Source organism: Ranitomeya imitator, chromosome 1 (genome assembly GCF_032444005.1).
Source record: "Ranitomeya imitator isolate aRanImi1 chromosome 1, aRanImi1.pri, whole genome shotgun sequence".
Lineage (NCBI taxonomy): Eukaryota > Metazoa > Chordata > Amphibia > Anura > Dendrobatidae > Ranitomeya > Ranitomeya imitator.
Window position 1 is genome coordinate 638,685,398 of NC_091282.1, and position 27,935 is coordinate 638,713,332.

Consider the following 27,935-nt stretch of genomic DNA (forward strand, 5'->3'; position numbering starts at 1 on the left):
TCCCTATCATGTGACTAGGTTGTTGTTGTTGTTCCTTGAATAAACAAATTATGGGGGCAACTAAAAGGCCTCCATTCACATGACACTAAAATCGACCAAATCTTCATAAATAGGCAGGGGTAGCCTCCGGAATTCCCCAATAGATGTCACAGGATAGTAAGATGTGGCCTGTTGAATTTCAATGTCTTGATCATTCTGATCTACCTTGAGGTCACATAAGAGTGAGAACTCAAACTGAAGTTTGCTGGGAATTTTTGCCAACTATTTTGATCAATCGGATCGGAGATGGCAACTCATCTCCCAAATCTCAGGCCTCGAGTAAACAAAACTTTAGACTATTGCCTTTAACTAAAGATCTAATTTTGTCAGAAAATTCAGGTGGAATATGCAAACGTGAGATAATTTACCAATACATTATGCCTTCTACCGATGAGCCCCTCCCTGGTTATTCAGTCTCCGAGCCATATTGACCAGGATAAGTGCTTCAGTCTGGCAAGGATTATCATGTATATTTTCCTGGGATAGCTGACACCACAGAGTAATTATGGATAAATGCTCCTTTGTAAACAAGGTGAGAAGAGACAGCAAGTTGGGTGTTGTCCAGGCCCCCCCCACTTCATGTGTTAACTTTTGTCAAGGAGAATATGTTTCAACAAGAGTGTGTGCAGGCGGCCTCCACCTTCGAAGCATGACGTAAGGAGTCTTCAACCAGACATAGACAATGAAAGTGTTAGACAACTTTCCTGTGGCTTCTCCTTCAGTTGCACTACTGTTCATCATGGGGTGTTTTGGGGGTCTGCTAGGGTACAATACAGAACATGTATGTTGAACTCAAATTCTTGTCTAAAGCAAACCATACGCATTGTATGCTTTGACAAATCACTTAGCAAATAGTCATCTTGGCCAAATCTTGCATACACAGAAGCATGCTCTCCGATGGGCACTCCTGTGTTCTTTATGCGAAAACCACTGGCAGAGGGAGAACAAAGCGATCAACATCTTCCCCAGTGATGAGTTGGCCGGTGCTACCCCCCTATACATATTAAAGCGTTGACTAAACCAGCCAATATGATCTGGTTCTGACAACATTATTCCAATGTGTCGGGTGGGCCTTCACCTTGAGCTAATAAGGATGATCTACTTAAATGTTTGGCCCAAATACAAGGCCACCAAATTGCCCCTGTGATGTCGTCCTGCGTGAAAAAGCTGCCATCATCTGGTTCCAGTGCCCTAGTGAAACCATTATCTTTTCACCTCCTTCCATGCATGGTTCTTTTCATCTCCTTCCATGCTGGGTCCAGGGCCGGATTTAGGAGGTGGGTGGCCCAGGGCCCATTTTGGAAGGAGGCCCATTTTTCAAGGTGTTGCAATATGTAATGCAAAAACACAAAATGAAACGAGCGCAAGTCTTTTAGGCTACGTTCACATTAGCATTGCGTCAGGCGCAACCGCGGCGACACATGCGTCATGCGCCCCTATATTTAACATGGGGGCGCATGGACATGCGTTGCACTTGCGTTTTGTGACGCATGCGTCACTGTGGCGCATGCGTCAGGGCGCAGAGGACGCTGCATGATGCAGTTTTTTTCTGCGCCAAAAACCATGCAAAACTGGACGCATGCATCACAAAACGCTGCGTTGTGCATGCGTTTACATTTGCATTGCACGTTGCGTCGCCAACGCTGCACCGCACAACGCAAATGTGAATGTAGCCTTACAAAAATCATTTACGCACAGTAATTCAGGTAAAATCATTCATTTTTTTTACAATCCAGGCACTTTCCTTGATTTTCGTGCTGCAAAATCACTAATGATGTCACTAAAGTCCAATTCACGCAGTATATCTGACTCGATGCTCATGATAGCCAAATTTACAAGTCGTTCCTGCTTCATGGATGTCCTTAATCGGTTTTCAGCTAATTTGAGTTTTGAGAAGGAACACTTACCACAGCAGTTTTACCATCAAAATTAGATATATCCTTAGAACTATCTCAATATTTGGGAAAGTGTCCTGCACACCATTTTCCATGATAAGCTTGTACATGAAAAGTTCAGTGCTGATATATCTTTTGGCTCCATGTCTGTGAATAAATTGGCAAATGTTACAAACTGGCACAGTTCGTCGATAAATGTAATGTCGAAGAAATCTGAATAAGACCTGACGATTTGCTCTGCTGTGGCATTAAGCTCGTCTGAACACATTTCTTTCAGATGGCTAAAAAGGCTAAATTTGTATTTTAGAAGTTTGGGCTGTCTATATCAAAGACTGCTGCTGGGCTGTATATGTCAGAGGCTTCTGCTGGGCTGTCCAAGTATGAGAGAGGCTGCTGCTGGGCTGTATATACAGGTCCTTCTCAAAAAATTAGCATATAGTGTTAAATTTCATTATTTACCATAATGTAATGATTACAATTAAACTTTCATATATTATAGATTCATTATCCACCAACTGAAATTTGTCAGGTCTTTTATTGTTTTAATACTGATGATTTTGGCATACAACTCCTGATAACCCAAAAAACCTGTCTCAATAAATTAGCATATTTCACCCATCCAATCAAATAAAAGTGTTTTTTAATAACAAACAAAAAAACCAACAAATAATAATGTTCAGTTATGCACTCAATACTTAGTCGGGAATCCTTTGGCAGAAATGACTGCTTCAATGCGGCGTGGCATGGAGGCAATCAGCCTGTGACACTGCTGAGATGTTATGGAGGCCCAGGATGCTTCAATAGCGGCCTTAAGCTCATCCAGAGTGTTGGGTCTTGCGTCTCTCAACTTTCTCTTCACAATATCCCACAGATTCTCTATGGGGTTCAGGTCAGGAGAGTTGGCAGGCCAATTGAGCACAGTAATACCATGGTCAGTAAACCATTTACCAGTGGTTTTGGCACTGTGAGCAGGTGCCAGGTCGTGCTGAAAAATGAAATCTTCATCTCCATAAAGCATTTCAGCCGATGGAAGCATGAAGTGCTCCAAAATCTCCTGATAGCTAGCTGCATTGACCCTGCCCTTGATGAAACACAGTGGACCAACACCAGCAGCTGACATGGCACCCCACACCATCACTGACTGTCGGTACTTGACACTGGACTTCAGGCATTTTGGCATTTCCTTCTCCCCAGTCTTCCTCCAGACTCTGGCACCTTGATTTCCGAATGACATGCAAAATTTGCTTTCATCAGAAAAAAGTACTTGGGACCACTTCGCAACAGTCCAGTGCTGCTTCTCTGTAGCTCAAAAGTGGCTTTACCTGGGGAATGCGGCACCTGTAGCCCATTTCCTGCACACGCCTGTGCACGGTGGCTCTGGATGTTTCCACACCAGACTCAGTCCACTGCTTCCTCAGGTTCCCCAAGGTCTGGAATCGGTCCTTCTCCACAATCTTCCTCAGGGTCCGGTCTCCTCTTCTCGTTGTACAGCGTTTTCTGCCACATTGTTTCCTTCCAACAGACTTACCATTGAGGTGCCTTGATACAGCACTCTGGGAACAGCCTATTTGTTGAGAAATTTCTTTCTGGGTCTTACCCTCTTGCTTGAGGGTGTCAATGATGGCCTTCTTGACATCTGTCAGGTCGCTAGTTTTACCCATGATGGGGGTTTTGAGTAATGAACCAGGCAGGGAGTTTATAAAAGCCTCAGGTATCTTTTGCATGTGTTTAGAGTTAATTAGTTGATTCAGAAGATTAGGGTAATAGGTCGTTTAGAGAACCTTTTCTTGATATGCTAATTTATTGAGACAGGTTTTTTGGGTTATCAGGAGTTGTATGCCAAAATCATCAGTATTAAAACAATAAAAGACCTGACAAATTTCAGTTGGTGGATAATGAATCTATAATATATGAAAGTTTAATTGTAATCATTACATTATGGTAAATAATGAAATTTAACACTATATGCTAATTTTTTGAGAAGGACCTGTATTAGAAGCTGCTGCCGGGCTTTATATATCAGAGGCTGTTGTGGTGCTGGCTGTATATAGAATAGAGGCTGAGGGGCTGTATAAAGTGTTTACACAACACTATACTGTAAACAGGTCCACACTATGTAGTGCCTTGCGAAAGTATTCGGCCCTCTGGAACTTTTCAACCTTTTCCCACATATCATGCTTCAAACATAATGATACCAAATGTAAATTTTTGGTGAAGAATCAACAACAAGTGGAACACAATTGTGAAGATGAACGAAATTTGTTGATTTAAAATTTTCGTGGAAATTCAAAAACTGAAGAGTGGGGCGTGCAATAATATTCAGCCCCTTTAACTTAATACTTTGTTGCGCCACCTTTTTCTGCGATTACAGCTGCAAGTCACTTGGGGTATGTCTCTATCAGTTTCGTACACCGAGTCTCTAAAATTCTTGCCCATTCTTCCTTGGCAAACAGCTTGAGCTCAGTGAGGTTTGATGGAGATCGTTTGTGAACAGCAGTTTTCAGCTCTTTCCACAGATTCTCGATTGGATTGAGGTCTGGACTTTGACTTGGCCATTCTAACACCTGGATACGTTCATTTGTGAACCACTCCTTTATCGATTTTGCTTTGTTTGGGATTATTGTCTTGTTGGAAGACAAATCTCCGTCCCAGTCTCAGGTTTTCTTCAAGAATGGTCTTGTATTTGGCTCCATCCATCTTCCCATCAATTTTAACCATCTTCCCTGTCCCAGCTGAAGAAAAGCAGGCCCAAACCATGATGCTGCCACCACCATATTTGACAGTGGGGATGGTGTGTTCAGGGTGATGAGCTGTGTTGCCTTTACGCCAAACATATCATTTGGCATTGTTGCCAAACATTTCGATTTTAGTTTCATCTGACCAGAGCACTTTCTTCCACATGTTTGGTGTGTCTCCCAGGTGACTTGTTGCAAACTTTAAGCTATGTGCACATGTTCAGGATTTCTAGCAGAAAATTCCTGAGAAAAACCGGACATGTTCTGCAAGAAAACCGCATGCGGTTTTTGCCGTGTTTTTGTCGCGTTTTTTTGCGGACACTTCCCAATGCATTTTGTAGTGGGAAATCCGCAAAAAACCCTCAGAATTAATGAACATGCTGCGGTTTTTACCGCGATGCGTTTTTTTTTCCGGAAAAAAAACGCATCATGTGCACAAAACATGCGGAATTCATTCTAAATGATGGGATGCTTATTGTATGCAGTTTTTTTGCGGTTTTATAGCGTTTTTATTGGGAAAAAACGCAAAGACACCGCAACGTGTGCACACAGCCTTAAAATGCACTTTTTATGGATCTCTGAGAAATGGCTTTCTTCTTGCCACTCTTCCATAAAGGCCAGATTTGTGCAGTGTGCGACTGATTGTTGTCCTATGGACAGACTGTCCCACCTCAGCTGTAGAGCTCTGCAGTTCATCCACAGTGCTCATGGGCCTCTTGGCTGCATCTCTGATCAGTCTCCTCCTTGTTTGAGATGAAAGTTTAGAGGGACGACCCTGTTCTTGGTAGATTTGCAGTGGTATGATACTCCTTCCATTTCAATATGATCGCTAGCACAGTGCTCCTTGGGATGTTTAAAGTTTTGGAAATCATTTTGTATCCAAATCCGGCTTTAAACTTCTCCACAACAGTATCACGGATGTGCCTCTTGTGTTCCTTGGTCTTCATCATGGTCTCTGTGCTTCAAACAAACCCTGAGACTATCACAGAGCAGGTGCATTTATACGGAGACTTGATTACACACAGGTGGATTATATTTATCATCATTAGGCATTTAGGACAACCATTGGATCATTCAGAGATCCACAAGGAACTTCTGGAGTGAGTTTGCTGCACTGAAAGTAAAGGGACCGAATAATATTGCACGCCCCATTTTTCAGTTTTTGAATTTCTACAAAAAGTTAAAATAACCAATAAATTTCGTTCAACTTCACAATTGTGTTCCACTTGTTGTTGATTCTTCACCAAAAATTTACATTTGGTATCTTTGAATGAAGCATAATAGGTGGGAAAGGGTTGAAAAGTTCCAGGGGGCCGAATATTTTTGCAAGGCACTGTACATACAGTATACACACACTGTAATGCAGGATATAGCATGGACCTGTATATACAATATGGTACTGTAAGAAAGTGTACCCGCACCGAAACGTGCGTTGGGGATTTAGGACCGGTTACGCCTGCCTTTTACCACATGGGTAATTATTGCCTATAACTTCTCCGTCACTGCGGCTTACCTTGGGGATACTGATTACTTTCATTAGACTGGCTATTTATGTCCTGGGTTATTTTGAGCGGGTGTGATTTGGACTGATGGAGGTCGTTTGACCTGCTTTGCTCTGAAAAAAAACCCTCTTTTCTCCCTATATACGATTATATGACTTAGTCTGTCTTATTCATTCACTGTACCATACCCCCTCTATATATAATATGTAGTACCGTAGTCATGGAGTTATGGAGGATATTTTACCTAGCATTCTATACCCTGTGTATTTACATATTTAGGCTTGGTGTACCGTCCCTTATTTTAGTTGGAATTCTGTCCCACACCTGTTGTCATTATGTTGTTACGTCTTGTATTGATTGCTCATTTGAACTGTAGATATGTAACCTAACAGTTCTGTTCTTATTTTTACTTCATATTTAATAAAGTTTTTTCACGTTTGTAAAATATTGGCATGCTCTTTGACTCATTGTTCTCCTGTTTTACCAGATATGTTTTGAGTTGTTTTTTGCCTGTTGTCAATATGCTACTTAGCATATACATGCTACTATATGCATGGTAATACTACTAGTTTAATATGACTTGGGGACTATTTTTAATATGGTACTGTGTAGGACAGGAGCTGCAAGAAAGATACACAGACACACACGCAGACACACGCAGACACACGCAGACATACAGACACACACCCACCGCAACACTATGAAGACTGAACCACTTCACCTGTAGATATTCAGTGACTGAAGATCCAGAGTGATGTCCTGCCGCTCTCCGCGGTGGAGAATCCTCTTCTCGCACCGACATTGTGGCTCCGCCTCCTTCCTCGAAGGTAGCTGAACAAACTCTCATCTGATCTAATCCGAGGGAGCGATCATATAGCTGAATAGGTAGCGCCTAGAAGCTTCTGTTGGGATTGGAGAAGGCTGCCGCATGCCATAAGCTAAGCATTAGGTACAGGGAGGGTACAAAGGAAGTCTGGCTAGCCAGGTCAGTGGATGCTGACGCAGGTCAGGTGCCATGACTCTGCCGCTCTGCACCAGCCAATGAGATGTAGGACCGTAGCCAGGTCCCTACACTTTCAATAGTTTCTCTATTGTTAAATGTTCCTTATCATTAGAAACGGTTCACAGCAAAGAGATGTGTATTTTACATGTTTATCCCTATATTGGTGGGAGGCCTCAGCTTGGTGGGTGGCCCAGGGCCCGGGCCCCTTGGGCATACCCTCCACCCCCCCTAAATTCGAGCCTGGCTGGGTCACAAGTGGAATGGTAGATTTTCTAAAATGGGTGTCACCAGGATCATGAATTGTATGGACAGAATTTAGAGAAAAAAACACACTTCAAAGCTTTTTTTTCTGCATTTTTGTTTTGTCTGAAACGTTACATAATAGAGACTTGTAGAGGTTGTGTGTGCAGGGTGCACTGCTTAGGACTATAATGCTCACAGGGCTTTCGTCTGGTTTCCATTGAGACCGCGCACTCCTGCGATCTGTCACAGTCTTCATCTTTACCTGGTGTCAGAGCTGTCCTGCTTCATTACAGGCCCCTCGCTGTGATCTCTTGCAGAACAGCATGACATTTTCACTGGCATACATGCAGCGGGCCTGCGTAGCTTTGTTCCTGGTCTCCGAGGAAAATTAAAGTTGATGTCTAAAGTTCAGATACATAAAAAAAGAAAATAAAAAAGGAAAATATGATAGAATACAATATGTGTGTGCATATAATATAGTCTGCATATGCCCATTTTATTATGGTTAAAGGAAATTTCACTTTTGTGCCAACTATTGGGTTTAATTGATGTTATAGTTTTAAATCTATTACTTAAAAATTGTTGGCAATTTTGTTTCATAGCATGATCTGTATTAAAGAAAACAAAATGATTTATCTTGCAATTTTTACACTGTCTGCTGGGGCTCTTCCTGCCTTTTCAGGAAACCTTTTCAGCAGTTTCCTCATCACAGGCAGGACTACAGTGACTGATACCTCCACTATATGCAACTCATGACACAGGATCCACCAATCACAATGGGAAATTTCACACCTTCCACTCCCTTCCCAATGACTTTTTTACATGCTCATTAGATGCTTCACTTATAAAAGATAGGGGTGGAGTCTATTCATTGCTGCTAATGTTCAAGTGCATTTCCTGGAAGTATGGGAAGTTAGTCAAACAAAAATGTGAGATTTGCAACAATTTAAATTTTTATGGTTAATACAGATAATTCTTGGTATTTTTTTTTCCCATATCACTAACAAAAAATACACATTTCCGTTTTTTTTCCCAACAATCTATTGAAAATTCAACTCATCTAGTCGCCATTTGATAAAATTTGTCACTTACAGTATTTGAGGTTCCTCCCTTGGCACAGATTGCTGGGAGTTACAGGAACAAGCTGTATACAACTGCACTGTCTGTTTATACAGCCTGTTTTTTTTAAATGTCTCCCTTGGGTTCTGGGTTAACCAAATTTTGTGTAGGGGGTGCAGGACTTCATTGTGAAGCTCCTTTCGTCTTGTCTGGCTGATCTCCTTGTGTATGTTACAAGCAGGAGTCCCATGGAGAGAGCGCGTTGGGTGAGGGGATGGAGCTTCTTCAGGGGGCATCATCTGATATCTGGACTTTGCATGCGAGGATGATGGATTACACAAAATGGTTTTAGTGTGCTGGAGGCAGCTGGCCGCTCTCCACAGGACAGCAGGTTGAAATGGCTTTGTCCTTGGCTACATGTTGCCTTTTGTGACCACTTGCTACATTTAATGAGGAAACCAGTCAAAATCCCTTGACATTCCTAATCTATTTAACAGAATTTAGCCTTTTTATTGTAATACAGTTTTGCAAATTTTGCTAACTTAATTTTTTTTTTTTTTACTGGCACCCCACATAATCTATGCCAGTTTATTAAATTATTAGTATCATTGCTGTCCCTGATGGGCTCACAATCTAAATTCCCTATCAGTATGTCTTCGGAATGTGGGAGCAAACCGGAGTGCCCGGAGGAAACCCACGCAAACACGGGGAGAACATACAAACTCCTTGCAGATGTTGTCCTTGGTGGGATTCGAAGCCAGGACTCCAGCGCTGCAATGCTGTCCACTGAGCTGCCCATAAATGCCACTGTTCTCCTGAATCCGGCGATGTTTTTCTTTTCTTCCTGCGCCTCTCCATTCCTAAGATATGGCTCCTTCTACCTTTTTAAGTAAATTTAGTGTATCTAGCCAACTGGGCGTAGTCCTCAAGAAAGCAACCACAAAGAACTGTTGAGGGGTATGCCCACTAGGATAAATAAAACTATATTTACTTACAAGGATGATGGGGACATATCTCCGGAACGGGGAGGTGCACTAAAAAGAGAAAAACCTTGCCGTATTCAAGAGAACGCTGGCAATTAAACCACATAAAGCTTGAAAGAAATTTTGTATCAACATTACCATGAATAAAATGTACATTTATTAAACAATTTTTACAAACATTGAAACAATTTTTTTGGAGCTCTGAATGCAGAAAAAGGGAGAAAATGACCCAACACAAATTGGCACATGATAACTTTTCAATAAATATCAGTGTAGACCCATAAAAAACCCCAAATCTCATATTTTTTTCTTCTTTTTGGCCCTCTCTCTTAGGCTGGGAACACACATACGCGAGATACGGCTGAGTCTTACAGGTGAAATCCCTCCTCTGGCGCCGAACCTCCGGAGCGGAGCGTGCAGCCGCACAGCAACACATGGAGCCGCACGCTCCGCTCCCAAGTGCCGGCGCCAGAGGAGGGATTTCACCTGCGAGACTCGGCCGTATCGCGCGTATGTGTGATCCCGGCCTTAAACAGAAGCTATAGACAGGTAACAACAGGCCTGGGATTAATCAGAAGAGCATTCACTGAAAGAATTGATTGCCACAACGAGATCATCAGTCTTAATTCTCCATGTAGCAAATCATCTCTTTACAGAGAGGATTTTTGGCTAGACTGCATTATTTGCGCTCTTGTAATTCTTAAATCTCTTCATAATTATGGATCATACTCTAAGGGTGTTAGTAATTTGATGGAAAGTTTTAGATGCACAGCTTCAATGTATTTTTTGTTTTCTTATATCTCTTAATATGGATATTCCTCATTGTGGGATAAACTTGGGGAGTGATGACTCTTAAAAAAACCTGGATTATAGAGTTAAGGGTTTCCAGTTTGTCAGTCTAAGAGTAACTGGTTGGGTGAATGCTTTGACATGACCTCAAATTTCAAAGAGAGGTGTGACAAAATTGGTCCCAAACGATGACTATCGTGAAATTATGAAACCAAGGAGAACGAAAACAAGAGTTGGCCTTCTTCCCTAATGGTGTTCTGTATCCTAGCATGAGTATTTTTAATGGTGTGAAGGCCAGTCGTTAATATGAGGTGCCCTATTCTCTAGATTTAGATGTGGACTGGGTGATATCCAGGGTCTAAGCTGTGTTTTGACGGACTTGCCTAGTTTTATTTGTTATGGTCTCTTATTAAACACTTCCTGAAGCCCAACAGTTGTCAATCTGGAGGGCTATTGGCTCTTACACATGTGGTCAAAATTGTTGGTACCTCTCGTTTAATGACAGGAAAACCCACAATGGTCACAGAAAGATCTTGAATCTGACAAAAGTAATAATAAATAAAAAATCCATGAAAATGAACAAATGAAAGTCAGACATTGCTTTTCAACCATGCTTCCACAGAATTTAAAATAAAATAAAACTTGTGAAATAAGCCTGGACAGAAATGATGGTACCCATTACCTTAATATTTGCAAAACCTTTTGAGGTAATCACTGCAATCAAATGATTCCTCTAACTGTAAATGAGACTTCTGCACCTCTCAACAGGTATTTTGGCCCACTCCTCAAGAGTAAACTGCTCCAGTTGTCTCATGTTTTGAAGGCTGCCTTTTCCAGACGGCATGTTTCAGCACTTTCCAAAGATGCTCAATAGGATTCAGGTCAGGGCTCATAGAAGGCCACTTCAGAATAGTCCAATGTTTTCCTCTTAGCCATTCTTGGGTGCTTTTAGCTGTGTTTTGGGTCATTATTCTGTTGCAAGACCCATGACCTGTGAATCGGACCAAGCTTTCTGACGCTGGTCAGCACATTTCTCACTAGAATCCCTTGATAGTCTTGAGATTTCATTGTACCCTGCACAGATTCTAGACACTCTGTGACAGATGCAGCAAAGCAGCCCCAGAACATAACGGAGCCTCCTCCATGTTTCACAGTAGGGACAGTGTTCTTTTCTTGATATGCTTTATTTTTCCTTCTGTGAACATAGTGCTGATGTGCCTTGCCAAAAAGTTCCATTTTTGTCTCATCTGTCTGTAGGACGTTCTCCCAGTAGCTTTGTGGCTTGTCAATATGTAGTTTGGCAAATTCCAGTCTGTTTTTTTATGATTTTTTTTTCAACAATGGTGTCCTCCTTGGTCGTCTCCCATGAAGTGCACTTTGGGTCGTACAATGACGGATCGTGCGATCTGACACTTATGTCCCTTGAGCTTGAAGTTCACCTTTAATCTGTTTACTAGTTTTTCTGGGCTTTTTGTTACCATTCCTATTATCCATCTCTTTGATTTGTCATCAATTTTCCTCCTGCGGCCACGTCCACAGAAATTGGCTACAGTCCCATGGATCTTAAATTTCTGAATAATATGTGCAACTGTAGTCGCAGGACCATCAAGCTGCTTGGAGATGGTCTATAACTTTTACCTTTAACATGTTTGTCTATAATTTTCTTTCTAATCCCCTGAGACAACTCTTTCCTTCGCTTCCTCTGGTCCATGTTGAGTGTGATACTCACTGTGCTGTTTGGTGACATGGTGTGTATCTGTAGCCCTATATACAGGCCCACTCACTGATTCCAAGATTGTAGACACCTGTGATGCTAGTTAGTGGACACACCTTGATTTAACATGTCCCTTTTGTCACATTATTTTCAGGGGTACCATCATTTCTGTCCAGGCCTATTTCATGAGTTTTATTTTTTTTTTTATTCTGTGGAAGCATGGTTGAAAAGCAATGTCTGACTTTCATTTTTATAGATCTTTTATTTATTACTTTTGTCAGATTCAAGTCGATTCTGTGACCAGTGTGGATTTTTCTGTTACTATACGAGGGGTACCAACAATTTAGACCACGTGTGTATTTAGGAGACCAGTAGTCTTCTTGGTCTTCTAGTCATTGCTGCATAGGGAAAAAAAGTGATAGGCTTTTCTTGCCAATGGGAGAGAGGAAATCTTGCTAGTACCACCTGATGTAGGGTAACTACAATATAAGCCACTGTCTGACCTATGCAACATGACCAGAGATGCTGGCCAAGCCAGACACCCATCTACAGATTCTTGCTTTTCTATACAGATCAAAATGTGGTGGTCTGAATGAGATGTGCTTGATAGGGCAAATTCAATAAGACTGGCACTACAAAATGCCAGGACCATTGAACAGGATGGAGAGGTGTGGCCATGTCATGTCCTTCCCCAGCTGCTCGCTCCCCAGCTTGGCCCATTTAGGTGGTGCTAATTCAAACAGGGGTGTAAACGCCAAACGTTGCCATTTTTTTCAACCTTTTGCAGCACTTTTCTGGTATAAAAGCTTTTGTGCAACAGAAGCATGGGGTGGTGGAATTCTAAAGACCGATTCTTTGTATTCAAGGAAGATAGACTCAGGAACAGTTTATCGCCTTTGCTCTTTGAAAATATTTGAACTTTCAGCCGAGTGCTCATGTGTAAATGAATGTTTGGCCAATGTTGATTTCATGTGTATGGCCAACTTGATTGTTGTGGATCATTTTTGCCTGAAATATTTTTGAGGTAGATGTTTTGACCAGTTATCCATACTTGTGATATATCTAATGGTTTATGGGTATCCTTTCAATCGGCCTGTTAAAGAAGCCCTTTGAACTTTATTCTTTCAAATGGCTTCGAAGACAAGCGCTTCTGTAGGATAGCTGATTTATTTATCATCTCTCCTCAAAGTCTATTCGTAGTGATGCCAAAACCCTTTCAGAGGAAGTTAGGTTATGTAAATCTTAACTTATGGACTTGATGTGTTAACCTTCCGCTATATCAGAACTTTCCTTTCAATACTACATTTCCATCTATCATCTTTTCTTGTTGGCCCTCAAGTTCTGTACATGGACCCAGTCTAGAGTGTCTGAAAGCCTAAAAAAAAATATAATAATTGCATATGATTGACACTCTATAGATCTATTGCTGTTTCTGCTGTGGTTTATTACCCAAGAGACTTTTTTTTTCTGATTACTGTTTTTGTCCAGGGAACTCTGTTTTATGTATATCATGTCAGGGGCAATGGCAGATGCTGGATAATATCATTCTGCAGGCTTGTTGGGTAATTGGTCGTAATTATCGAGGACAAGGTCGGATTCAGAGAAATTTTCAGAGGACTCGTAAGGATAAGTTGATATTCTTTTCTGAAGTTGTGACCAAATTAACCCCCCCATCCAGATATTTTTGTAGTATTTAAATGTATTTGCTAAAAATATTGGCTCTTTCCCAAAAAAATGTTTGCCTTCCCAAACCGTAATGTCAATTTAATATAATGTTTTCCTAGAATGACTTCTAGTCTAAGGAAAAATCACAGAATAAATTGTGATATTCTGCGTCAAATTTTGCCCATTTTTTTTTTTTTAAATCCCATTCTTCAAGACTTAACCTTTTCTGCAGTGACAAGAAAATTTAAACCTGGCCTATATGTTGGCCTCCCGACACGATTCATTTACTGTGCAAGTTTGCTAATAAATGCTGTGTGCAAGGTACACAGGATCTGAATTATGTCTGGAAAACATGTGATGAGCTGGAAGGAAAAGGTCCACATCGAGGATCCCGGCAAATATCCATGTATCTGGTGTCTGGGTTTGCTGATTACAGCTTCTCCTATCATAAGACTAACTATACAAAATTTCTCCCTATATCAGCTTGCGGACCCCACAAAAAGAAGCTATTGGCCAACTTTTTTCGACTTCAGTACCCAACTCCTCTTAAGGGATCAATACGCTGCAACAGTGGTCTTCAGCTGGACATCATTTTGACGGCACACTGATTTGTCTTTGATTTGATTAGACCATCCAATACTTGGAATTTGACTACGTGCAGCTGTCAAGGTATTAGAACAGTGCATACATTTTCATCTAGGGGAGAACGAATATCATTTTTTTCCCGTGAAGCATTGCCTGGCCTATAAGACTACCTACATAATCTGGAACTTGGAAGAAGACTAACTCCCTTCTCCCTTTCGATTTACAGAATCATTTTGAACTCGCCCCAAGGAGGAACATTACCTCCTAGACCTACAAAACTTTTTTTTTTCATCCTCTCAAGACCTACAAAATCACATGTTGGTAGTCCTTTTTATCCTACTTTGTGAATAGAGTTCAAGAAATAGTATAAAAGAGATTGTTTGGGCTAAACACTATTTTGGATCCTGTGACAATAACAAAATGTGCCATAGTCAGCTTCTGTCATTCCCGTGGATCCATTGCGGCCCCTCTACGGTTCGTGCCAGCATCAAAAATGATGACATCACCATTCACATGCACTGGACCGCTTTGGCCACTGATTGGCTGCAGGAGTCAGGTGACTTCAACAGTGCATCATCATAGAAAACTCCAGTACCTCTGTTGGTGTCACCTGACCGCTGCAGCTAATCACAAGCCGCAGTGGTTCTGAAACAGGTGAAGGTGATGTCATCGCTTACAGTGCGGGCACAAACTGTGGAGCCTGCTGTGTTGGAGAAAAGATCGACAAGGGCATGAAAGTTCGGTTGGACAGTAATTTTGTAAAATTTGCAGTTACAATTACAAGTTTTTGTCTCTGTCCTATTTGTAAGTGTTTTTTTTTTTTTTTTAAAGGTGGATAAATATTTTTAGTCCAGTATGAAATATTTTCCTTACCAGCACTTCACCTTTTTTTTCCTTTTTAAATTTTTTTGTTTCCTCTTTATGGATGAGACTTAAAATGTCAAAAAGTAGTAAAGTTTGTACAATCGCTGCCACTGTGTTTTCAATAAGGGTGAAAGGTTCATGCCCCCGGGTGCTGGAATGAATTTAATAGTAGAACAATACCAGATTCTAGCCTGGCAGCCTTGGCGTTGTTATACACGAGTAGCTACAGAATTTCTCTGATTGATTTAGGACGTGATGGCTGAAGGTTCTGGTCTTCGGGTTGGTTCTCCAGGCGGCTGCTGGCAGGGCTGTGTTTTATTGGCTCACTATGAATTATGTGTCTTTATTGTTACTTCATACAATACCGCACTGTTGGGAGATCCCTGTGCAATTCCTTTAAGTGTTTTACCACCTTTGTAACAGAGTTACTGCGATTCCTGCTTCTTTATTAATGGTGCTTTGGTGTGAGGTGGGAATTGCAGGCAAGGATGGATTCACGCATCCATGATTTGCGATTCGAGAAAGTTCCTGACCAAATATCGACTATCTCGCATATTCATATGAGATTTTGTAGTATGATTTTGTTTGGTAAGAGCGGATAGTTTTAATACAAATTGAATTTAAGCTGAATTTTTAGGAATTAGATGGATTTGGCAAATTCCTTCAAATGGCTGGTACCTTTTTTTTCAGAATGCATCAACCATAGAAGGATCACTTGAACACTGTTGCAATCTGGTGGGATTTCTATATTTCCTTGTTGTTATCAAATAACATGGAGTGACATAGCCAATCAGGAAAGCTTATCATAGCCTGTATAAAAGCAGAAGCAGGGGGATACAGCAGCCATCTTGGAGTCAATCCAGATAGTGATAGGCTAGCGCATCACGGATTAGCCACAGAACACCGCTCCAAATCTACTCAGGCATTGATGCAGAGGAACAATTACACTGTTCTGGAATGGCCATCCCAGTCCCCAGACCTGAATATCATTGAACATCTGTGGGATCATTTGAAGAGGGCTGTCCATGCTCGGCGACCATCAAAGTTAACTGAACTGGAATTGTTTTGTAAAGAGGAATGGTCAAAATACCTTCATCCAGGATCCAGGAACTCATTAAAAGCTACAGGAAGCGACTAGAGGCTGTTATTTTTGCAAAAGGAGGATCTACTAAATATTAATGTCACTTTTCTGGTGGGGTGCCCATACTTATGCACCTGTCAAATTTTGTTTGAATGCAGATTGCACATTTTCTGTTAGTACAATAAACCTCATTTCAAGGCAGAAACATTACTGTGTCCAACAGTTATTAGATATATGAAACTGAAATAGCTGTTGCAAAAAAAAACAATTTTTATAAAACATTAAGCTATATATATATGTAATTTCTTTCCAGTAAAGACTTGTTCATTAAAATGCCGTTTAGGTGCATATTTTCACTTTTTTTCTTTGCCCTTTGTTCTATAGTTGTTTTTTTAATGATTTTGAATTAATGCATTTTTATGGAAGTCCTTTTAAAAAGGACGACGACAACAAAAAACAAATAATGAACGGTTTCCTTTTTCTGTACTTCTGGATCAACCATAGACTTGAAATGTCTGAGAGGTCCACACTTTACTTTGTACTGACGCTCTAGAACATCACTGCAGCTTGAGTAATATTGTACAGATGTGGGGGTGGAGAGCTTAGATGGTCAAATTCCCCTAGGAAAGGTAAGCTTGGTTTATTACCATGTCTGTCAGCCTGATTGCTGTCCTTTTTGAAGCCTGTGTACAGATTAGTAAGCACTGACAGCGATTCCTCTTCTGGACCATGGAATCACAATGTATAGGGAGGGCAAGCTAACTGGAGGCTCCATCAACTCTGCTATGAGGTTAGGTCGGTAAATTTCCCCTGTAGCTGGAAAAAAAACATGAGCCCCAGTTACAGGGCAAATTGATAATGAAAATAATGTATTAATATATTCAAATGCCCCCACAAAAGTCTTTTAAGTCCTTTTATGGGGGTTCACAGAGTGTATAGTAAAAAATAAAAATAAAATCCCCACCAGTCCGAATCGCTTTTTATTGCTCCTCCATGTAAAAAACCCTAAAAAAAAATCATTTTCAATGTATACAAAAAATTTTTACAATATAAGGAACAACTTTGTGATCATAAAAAAAAAAATTTGAAAAACACATGTATCTCCTATTTTACTTTTACATTTTTCCCTGAAATCAGCAAAACAAAAGGAATATAAAAAGTTAAGGAAAAAAGATTTGAATAGCCAAATGAGAAATTTTTTTTTTTTTTTTTTTTTCTTTAAAGTTGTGCTGAAAATGTCAAAAATATGCTTTATCAGGAACAAGGGAAAATAGCTCGGTCCTGAACTGGTTAAGTAAATTATTTTTATTTTTTTCTAGTTGCCAGTTATTTGGATTGTAGGGCTTCAGAGATGACACAATGCCACTGTTTATTGAGATTCTGTATTGTCTGAGACAAAAGACTTTTCATCTTTCCTCTGAATTTTCCCATAATCCTGTGTTCTGGGGTCTTTCAGTAAGATTTATTACTCGTACAGGATCGCCTTTATCAATTATTTACAATGTGCCAGGCTGGCTCCCCAGGGCCGTCTGAGGCTTACGCCATCAAAATCCTTGAAATCTTGTTTTACAAAAGTGACAAAAAACGATTCCCTCCTTCCACCCACCCAACGTGATATTTTTTTAAACAAAATAATAGAAATTTTTCACCCCGCGCTGGATCTAAAATAATTTTCCCCTTAACCGGTAATAGTCCTCCTGGGATTGGTAGGCGTGAATATTAATGGACCCTTTCTATAATCTACCACATTTAATGATTCCCGCCAGCTAGGTTGCTTCTCGGCTCAGTCTGCGTCTACTGCCACTTACAAAATGTGATCGAATTTTTATATAAAAATGAGCATGAAAATAAACAGAAAAATAAATCCCAAAATAGGAGCTGCAAAAATTCCTGAACCCTAGCCATTGTTTAAGGCTGAGGTTGCAACTGTTCTGGCAATGCATATACATGGATGGCTTATAAATCTCTCACAGTGTACTATTCCAGACAGGGTGAAAAAAAAAATCTCCCATGACATACGACTGTTTATCGTAATGCTTTTCGCCTCTGGTCTGCGTATACTCAACATCAATGTCACAGAAAAAAAATGAATCTACTATATAATTGTCTAAGGGTCCCTTCCGTCTGTCTGTCTGTGTCTTTCTGTCTGTCTTTCTGTCACGGATATTCATTGGTCGCGGCCTCTGTCTTGGAAATCCAAGTCGCTGATTGTTCGTGGCTGTTTTGCCGTGACCAATCAGCGACCGGCACAGTCCGGCGGAAAAATGGCCGTTCCTTCCTCCCCGTAGTCAGTGCCCGCTCCGTACTCCCCTCCAGTCAGCCCTCACACAGGGTTCATGCCAGCATTAATGAACCGCGGTGTAACGCACTCCATTAACACAGCTATTAACCCTGTGTGACCAACTTTTTACTATTGATGATGCGTATGTGACATCAATAGTAAAAATATCTAATGTTACAAATAATAATAATAATAAAAAAGGTTCTTCTCACCCTCTGATGTCGCATCCTGTCCTCGGCATTGCAAGCGGCAGGTTCCGTGGCTAAGGATGGCATGCGAGAAGGACCTTCCATGACGTCACTGTCATGTGACCGCGACGTCATCACAGGTCCTGCGCTCATACCAACCCTGGGACCGGAAGCTGCCGCCTGCACCGCACACAGGCGACAGGACTACAAGGGGCCTTCAGAAGGTGAGTATATGTTTATTTTTTATTTTAACTTTTTTTTTTTTTTTTTAACCTGTTGCATACGTGGCTGGGAAATATACTACGTGACTGGGCAGTATACTACGTGGCTGTGCTGTATACTACGTGGCTCTGTGCTGTATACTACGTCGCTGGGCAATATACTACATGACTGGGCAATATACTACATGGCTGGGCAATATACTACATGGCTGGCCAAAATACTACGTGGCTGGGCAATATACTACGTGGCTGGGCAATATTCTACGTGGCTGGGCAATATACTACGTGGCTGGGCAATATACTATGTGACTGGCCAATATACTACGTGACTGGGCAGTATACTACGTGGCTGTGCTGTATACTACGTGGCTCTGTGCTGTATACTACGTCGCTGGGCAATATACTACATGGGCTGTGCAATATGCTGCGTGGCTCTGTGCTGTATACTACGTCACTGGGCAATATACTACATCACTGGGCAATCTACTACGTGGCTCTGGGCAATATATTCCGTGGCTGGGCAATATACTATGTGGCTGGGCAATATGCTACGTGGACATGCATATTCTAGAATACCCGATGCGTTAGAATCGGGCCACCATCTAGTAACATATAAACATCTAACAAAAAATTCACATAAAATGTGAGCATTTTGTTATATCTTAACAATTTTTCATTTTTTTCTTGCAGAATTTGATTTTTTTTTATGTAAATGCAAACACCACTTTACCACCTTTTTATAATTTTGCTTTATTTTTTTAATATGCTCTCATATTCCTTTTTATGTTGTGTTCAAATAGAAATTGTCAAACCATGAAGCGCAAGGAAAGTTTCTTGTTTTCCATTTTTATTTTTTTTACTTTTTTGTTCCATTTTATAATATTTAAAATTTGGAGCACATGAACAAAGTGAGGCAATAGGGATCAAATTGCTTTTCCGCTCACATTCTAAATGTTGTGGCTCAATTTAACCTTTCGCAATTTGTTGAAGTCACTAATTTTTTTTTCAAAATGACACACGCAGCCTATTAATTTTTGGCACAAATAAGAAAATGCTATTTTCATGCCTTTTAACCATTTTTTGTGACTTTTTAGCAGCAAAAGTTGCAAAATCTGTAAAATAAAATACAAAAAATTGTCTAAAAATGCACAAAATTAAAAACTCCTTCGGAAACCTTACTTCAAGGGAAGGCCTAGAGGCACCCTAAAAAGTCATACTCCATGAACATATCTAAAATATATGAATAAACAAAGGGGTGGAGGTAAAAAAGAAAGGCTTAAAAAAATAGCTCAAAACATATAGTAAAGATACTAACAAAGAGCAATTGAAGGAACGGCAATGACAAATCGGGGTCTATGAGACTCAAAATAAGGTTGTGTTTAGAATGGAACTAAATTTAATATGATCTGTTTTTAAAATAAAGATTAAAAAAAATCAGGGTTTGCCCTATATTAACAAATTAAATGTCTTTTTAAATTTTACACTTTATAGTAGGGTGTTTTCAGTTTTAATTTTCTAATTTTTTTTTCCTCCTGATTTATGCGAATTTTATTAGTTTCAGGCTAGGATGAAGGCCAACAAAAGCCCTGTGGAGAAGGACAATATTTTAGTGCTTTCTGTGGGTGGTGATAATGTTGTGACAATAGGCTTAAGAATTGCTAATGCCCGTCCTCCCTGGCCAGAAATTAAATTTATTGCTCTCTGAATGGGTTATGGAGATCTGTGGTTTGAAAGGAAGGAGGTGGGGAGGAGGGGTGATCCTTCACTTTCTCACTCCCTTCTCCGAAAGCATTCAGACAGACTTGATGTAGCTTACAATAAAACTGAGATCTGGATGTAGCACTTCATATAACCTGACTTTATTTTGCATTTTTTTCATTGTTCCATTGCCTTCTTTTTCCATTTATTTTATTTGTTCTTCGATTGGTGGCCTAATTTGTGTTCTGTTAAGGTGCAGCTCTGTCTTTTGAAATACCCAACTTCTCATCTTCAGCACTCCAACAAGGACTGAGGAAAAAATCTAACCTGGTGGATGTGTTTCAGATATCTCCTTTTGGTCAGCCTGTCATTCTCGCGATAGTCATGAAAAGATGCTGATGGTTGACCATAAATGAAAAGGCTGATTTAGTCTAGACGATCAAAATCTCTAGTGTACTGTCACCCTGAAGTATTTTCTTAAAACATGGATAGTGATCGCCAATCCACTGGAAACGGAATGACAATCTGCTCTCCGGGCAATGGCTGCAGGGATGATGGAAAAGGAATAGCCTTGTGTTATGTGGTGTTGAATTGGTCCCATAGACTCTTACATGGAATGAGAACACTAATTGCTGACTGCTGCTCCATTCATGTTGCTGAGACCTTTAGAGATTGGACCTTTATCATCTATCCTCTGGACAGCTGGCAATAGTCCATTGTGAGCAGTTTTTTTTTTAAGGTCAAGCCTACATCCATTTCATATTTTGTTGATGCATGATAGTCGCACCCAAGGGCACGAACATGATTTGGACAATGTATGCGTGGTTGACGTTCTGTGAGCCCAGGATAAAACATTGAAGTTGAATGAAACGTTTATAAAAGAAAAAAATGATAGTCCCTTACCTGGCCGTGCTTCTTGGCCAGTGCGCATTCTCACTGCCGTTGGGTTGCTAGGCACTGCCAATGGCGTCCCTATCTGCTCTGCATTGCCCTTGTGACTGTGGGCCCGCGCATGTGACCATGTGGGCTGTCCCTCATTTGTGCGTGGTCACATGCACCCGATGACGTCTTGGTGATGTGGGCTTCCTGGTGTGTGTGGTGGCGCATGCCCCAACTTATGGCCGACGATACTTTACCAGTCACATATCTATTCTGAAATGCTAATTCCTATTGACTGGCAGATGATATTTAATCCTACGCAGACTCAGTGATGCCACTCCACCGGAAGAAGGCACTCCAGCCGAAACGCGCATAGGAGTGGTGACACCGCAGGTCTGAGGTAACTACTTAACATCTTTATGTTCTCTTAAGCCATTAGATCCTTTCTTTTTTTTTTTTTTGTATTGTCTACCACTGGCCTTATCTCTTATTCACAATGATCTAACATTTATCCAGTATATAGATGTATTCATGTGATCATAAATAGGCAATTTGAACTTGCCTTTTTTTTTTTTTTGGTACCTCTCACTCTCAAATTACCTTTTGCTTTTGAGCATTTCTTTCTTAATCCTCTACCCTCTGTACCAGTCTGTCTTTGTTAATTTCTTTACTGTAAGTGATATTGATATTTTGATGTAACCCTGTCTCGTGTACAGCACCATGGAATTTATGGTGAGTCAAGGAGTCTAAAACCAACCAGAGAGCACCATGACATACATTTTGTGTGCTATACCAGAACTTGGATGGGTTTTCTTTGGTTGCTCAAGTATTTTTTTTTTTTTTTTTTTTTTGAGGGATTCAAAAACTGGCATCTACTCCTAATATGAGTACCTAAGAGATGGCTGTCAGCACACAGACCACTATCACTGCAGACTACACCATACATGTAATCGCGCAACTTAACTTATGTATTTTCAAGAGGGAGACCGGAGTAAGCATTGTGCATTGAGATTCCAATTTGCCTAATCCTCTTCTGACATCTGTTAGGGGGACAGTTGGGATTCCACCATACACATCCATGGTCTGCATTTCCCTGGTGGGGGTGCATGAGTTTCATGTAATGTGTATGGGGACCTTTCGTCATTGTTTCAGATGTGTATGTTCGGAGTATTGCCAAATGTAAACCTCTGAAGATTCTTGTACTTCACATATTGTAAAAAAAAAAAAAGTAAAGCTTCTGTGGAGAAAAAACTGTCAGCTACCCTTTAATATACTATTAGAGGTATTCATGATGTATACTAGAACAATGGAGGTCAAAACACAATGGCTATGTTTGATGTATGCAGGAGAAACTTTCCCAGCATATGTAGGGCTTAAACAAAATGTCAACAGAGCCTAACCCTGTGTTGATGGCTTTACAGATCTTATCAGATGCCATAAATTATAGATGAGGTTTATCGGTGGAGAATCTACTGGATGTGGCCTGATAGCCGGGTGTTTCCAGGGCACAATGAGTGTCTGTGTTGGACTTCCTACTCCGTCTGCCCTTCAGGCCTGTGCTTTGAAACCTATCTCCTGTCCTTTTTTTGCTGTTTCTGTCATTTCATGGATAATGCACTTTGTGCTTTGAGTTCTTACCGGAGTTTGTGTTCTCTCAGTATTTACAATGGTTGCTGCTCCAATAGAATGCCGCATTATTCCACAGTGTTTTAGGACTTGTTAACCTCTTGTAGTCACCAGAGGAGGCCAGATGAAAATGCTGGAACTTGCAGATTTAATATTTGTGACCGGTATATCAATGGGAATTTGACATACTCCCTTATATTTCATCTCCCAGATACATTATTGTTTAAAGGGAACCTGTCACCCCCAAAATCGAAGATGAGCTAAGCCCACCGGAATCAGGGGTTTATCTACAGCATTCTGTAATGCTGTAGATAAGCCCCCCCCCCGATGTATCCTGCAAGATGAGAAAGAGGTTAGATTATACTCACCCAGCGGTGGTCCCGCTGCGGTCCGGTCCGATGGGCGTCGCGGTCCGGTCCGAGGCCTCCTACCTTCTTACGATGACGTCCTCTTCTTGTATTCATGCTGCGGCTCTGGCACAGGTGTACTCCTGTCTGCCCTGTTGAGGGCCCCAAGTACTTCAGTGCGCAGGTGCCGGGAAAGGTCAGAGAGGCCTGCACACTGAAGTACTTTGCTCTGCCCTCAACAAGGCAGACAAAGTGCGCTGGAGTCACAGCATGAAGGCAAGAAGAGGACGTCATCGTAAGAAGATAGGAGGCCCTGGACCGGACTGCGATGCCCATCGGATCGGACCACAGCGGGACCGCCCCTGGGTGAGTATAATCTAACCTCTTTTTCTCATCTTTCAGGATACATCAGGGGCTTAGATAAGCCCCTGATGCTGGTGGGCTTAGCTCATCTTCAATTTTGAGGGTGACAGGTTCCCTTTAACTCCTTAATTTCTTTTGTTGCCTTTTAGGTTAGTTTTTTACCGATTTGTTGACTTTGCTCTTTGGAGCGCCTCATTTGTTGGATACAATCCTTCATTAGATTCTAGCACACTTTAGGTCACCTTGTTTATTAGGTAAACCTTTTTTTAAAGAAGACCATGACAACTCCTGGTCAACATATCATTCTAACCTCTCTTTCTTGTCTGACCATCCATCTTTTGACTAAATTTGGCTTGATCTTAGTGGGCTTATACACCTTATTTTTTGCTCACCCTTTTGTTTTCTCCCCTTCTTGTTTAGACCTCTAAAGTCTCAATTCTTTTAGCCTCCTCATTCTTTGACTTCTGCTAACTTTTTTTAGTTAAGTTCTCCCCTTTTGAAAGATACACTCCTCAATATTGAAATAGCCACACCTAGAATTTGGTACGTCCATGGTTTCCCATAATCAAGGGAGTAGGACTGGTGTGACGTTTCCTTGTGATAAGAAGTGTAGTAGGGTAATTTAGATTTTATTTTTTCTGCCTGGATAAGGTCTGCACATTTCAAAGTAGTTGATATGATGTGACTTTCATGAATATGTAGCCCCTTGTTACATATATATCGCATCGGGAGGGCAGTAATGTCACAATGGGGCAGGCTTTGCAACGTTGAGAATCCCCCCATGTCCTCACCCACCTATTCACGGTCTCTTTCCCCATGTGCTGACTTCTCCCATCTGTGCTCTCTTCTTTGACCTGTCTACCCCATGTGCTATCCCCTTTTTCTGCTGTCACTCTCCTTCCTGTGCTGTGTTCTCCCCTCATGTGCTGTCCTGTTTGAGCGGTCTACCCCCTATGCTCTGTCTCTCACACCCCTGTGCGCTTTCTCTCTCCCCCAGACCGCCGCCATCTTTGTGCAGACAGATAATGGCGGTCACATTAAAACTGTGCATGTGCTCCTCCTGTACGAAGATGGCGGCGGTCAGTGAATCATTCGGCTGATCCCGGTGGCGGCGTGTTCACAATGTTGTTCCGCTGGTGGTACCGCACAAGAGGCTGCGTATGGCGTATACAGTGTGTGTGGTGCGACGGTGTTCCGCTGGTGGTACCGCGAGAGGCTATATATATACAGTGATTTTCTGGATTTTTTTTTCTCAGTTTGTCTCCCATAGTTGAGGTCTACCTATGATGTAAATTACAGACGCCTCTCATCTTTTTAAGTGGTGGAACTTGCACTATTGCTGACTGACTAAATACTTTTTTGCCCCACTGTATGTATGTATATGTATATATATATATATATATATATATATATATATATATATATATATATATATATATATATATATATATATATATTTATTTATAGTTTTTGACACAATGTATAACTTTTGCAGGACCTATTTGTTGTATATTGACCCTCTTTTGGCTGTACAGGCTATTTTTGTCGGGGATGAGGCTTTTTGCTCAATTAGGCATGTATTTTTCCACTTTTGTCAATTGTCTTCTTATCTTCATCCATATTGTTCTTCCTCTGCCATTCCCAATAATTTTTAATTCTGTGAACAATGAAGTTCCCTGCTGTGAACAATGAAGTTCCCAACATATTGAGATAACGCAACAATCCTAATCCATGCGTTTCATTGCTTTCGTAAAATCTTGTCTCCAGTTACCATATTGATTCCGTTTTCTCCCAACCACTGTAGCGCTGGCATAATATTTCACAGCGCACTTCCAGAAAGCAGGAGGAATGTGTGAGGCAGACAGGAAGATATTGAAGATTTTTATGGCTATGCAGACATTAAGAGCTTCTGATGATGGATGAGGTTGAGATGAGGTAATGAACTCTTGTCGCGTGAGCGTGGGATTGGCAATCTAGGATTTCCTAATGTCTGCATGGATTTCCAGAGCCAGGAAAGAATTAATATTTATTCCCCCCTTTAATAATGAAGCCTTTGAGATCATACCAGCATGTCTGGTTCTACACGGGACCTATTGTTAAGTCAATGCTAAGTGCTAATATGTGGACATTGCCGTACCTGCCCATTCATCATGTTGGCAGCACACGGAATCCTATACATCTTGTATACCCTCCAATTTATTTCGGTGTAATGGGTAATTTCGCTTTCACGTAATATATATTAGTAATGCACTGTGGATATTCTAGTCAATATGTAATTTTCTTTGGAAAGGGCAATTGGCCAAGAACATGTGGTTTCTATTTTTGGCCGGTTGAATATGTGATATATATATAGATATATATATATATATATAGATATATATATATAGATATATATATATATATATATATATATATATATATATATATATATATATATATATATATATATATATATATATATATATATATATATATATATATATATATATATATATATTTTTTTTTTTTTTTTTAAATAAGAAAATGGTAATATAATTATTTGAATGCTTTTGGACTATAGAGAATTTTTTGGAAAAAAAAATCTCATTGAACAATATACCAGTGTTTTGTTATCAGAATTAGTTGTTTGATATCTCAACTTTTATTTTTTAACCTACGGTACTTTTATGGCTGATTTTTAGAAAATGCATCATAAATTTAGTTTTTGGAAAGTGGGCAAAAGTAAAGCTTTTCGTAAAAGAAAGATCATGGAAGATCAAAAAGGAAAAATAGCAATGTTGAAATATTCATCTCTCCCATCAGCTTATCAAATGTATGTGGTTCTTATTAATACAGTTTAATTTATAGTTTCCTTTTTTTGTATGTAGGTTTTCAAAGCTAATGAATAGAAAGAAGCCTCCTATAAGAAATATCGATGGTGAATGATTGAAGAAACCTTGTTTTGAAACATTTCTAAATCCAAATTCCCATCTTTTTAAGATGCACAAAATATCGTAGGATTAATACAAACCATCCAAGCCCGCGTTTCCGGTCACCCTAACCTGGTGAGTGTCCATAATTGACATGTATTGTGATGCCAGTGGTTTAAATATGTTGACCTGTTACGAAGTTTAATCTCCCAAGTCTCAGGAATGCCAAAAAATCCTCCAAACTGAGCTCTTTACCTCCCAAGCTTCACCACTGCAGCAATGATATCACATCGACAGCGCTGCTATCAATCACTGAGCTCAGTAGCTTCGCTCGTTGTGGAGTATATGAGCCACTGAGGTCAGTGATTGGCTGCAGTGCTGACCCGATCAGTGGTGAAGGGTAGCCCTGCACTCCTGGTAGGCGAGGAATAAGAGATCAGTTTGGGCTTTTTATTTGCGATAGGGAATTTAGATTGTGAATCCCATCAGGGACAGTAATGATAATGTGTGCAAACTGTAAAGCGCTGTGGAATATGTTAGCGCTATAAAAAAAAATAAAGATTTTTTGTGTCCTTGAGGATATAGGGCAAATTTTAAAGGTCAATATGTAGTGGATGAGTCGCAGCGTCACGTTCCCATAATTCCCAATTTGTTTTAAAGGTCAATATGTAGTGGATGAGTCGCAGCATCACGTTCCCATAATTCCCAATTTGGCACAACTGGGAAAAACTGTTGCGAAACTGCCAAACGTCACAAATTTTTTTTGCACAACTCCCAGTTGCGCCAAATTTTTGAGACTTTTCAAAAGCAATTTACAGTATAATTCTTATCAAGATGCTTTGAGGAATTGGGGCCTATATGCACTGCTCAAAAAATAAAGGGGACACTAAAATCCCACATCCTAGATATCACTGAATGAAATATTCCAGTTGTAAATCTTTATTCATTACAAAGTGGAATGTGTTGAGAACCATAAAACCTAAAAATTATCAACGTAAATCACAACTAATATCCCATGGAGGTTTGGAGTTGGAATGATGCTCAAAATCAAAGTGGAAAATGAAGTTACAGTCTGATCCAACTTCAGTGGATATGCCTCAAGACAAGGAAATGATGCTCAGTAGTGTGTGTGGCCTCCACATGCCTGTATGACCTCCCTACAATGCCTGGGCATGCTCCTGATGAGGCAGCGGATGGTCTCCTGAGGGATCTCCTTCCAGACTTGGACTAAAGCATCCGCCAACTCCTGGACAGTCTGTGGTGCAA

The 27,935-nt window shown here is 40.5% G+C and overlaps 1 protein-coding gene across 2 annotated transcripts in view; it reads left to right on the top strand.

Annotated features, from left to right (window-relative positions):
• VANGL2 (VANGL planar cell polarity protein 2) overlaps positions 1–27,935 on the top strand; it is a 138,867-nt gene that overhangs the window by 32,234 nt on the left and 78,698 nt on the right. For both annotated transcript variants that reach the window (XM_069727429.1, XM_069727437.1), the window contains exon 2: positions 26,628–26,804. The gene's annotated coding sequence lies outside the window, so the exon portion shown is untranslated. The remainder of the gene's footprint in view (positions 1–26,627; positions 26,805–27,935) is intronic.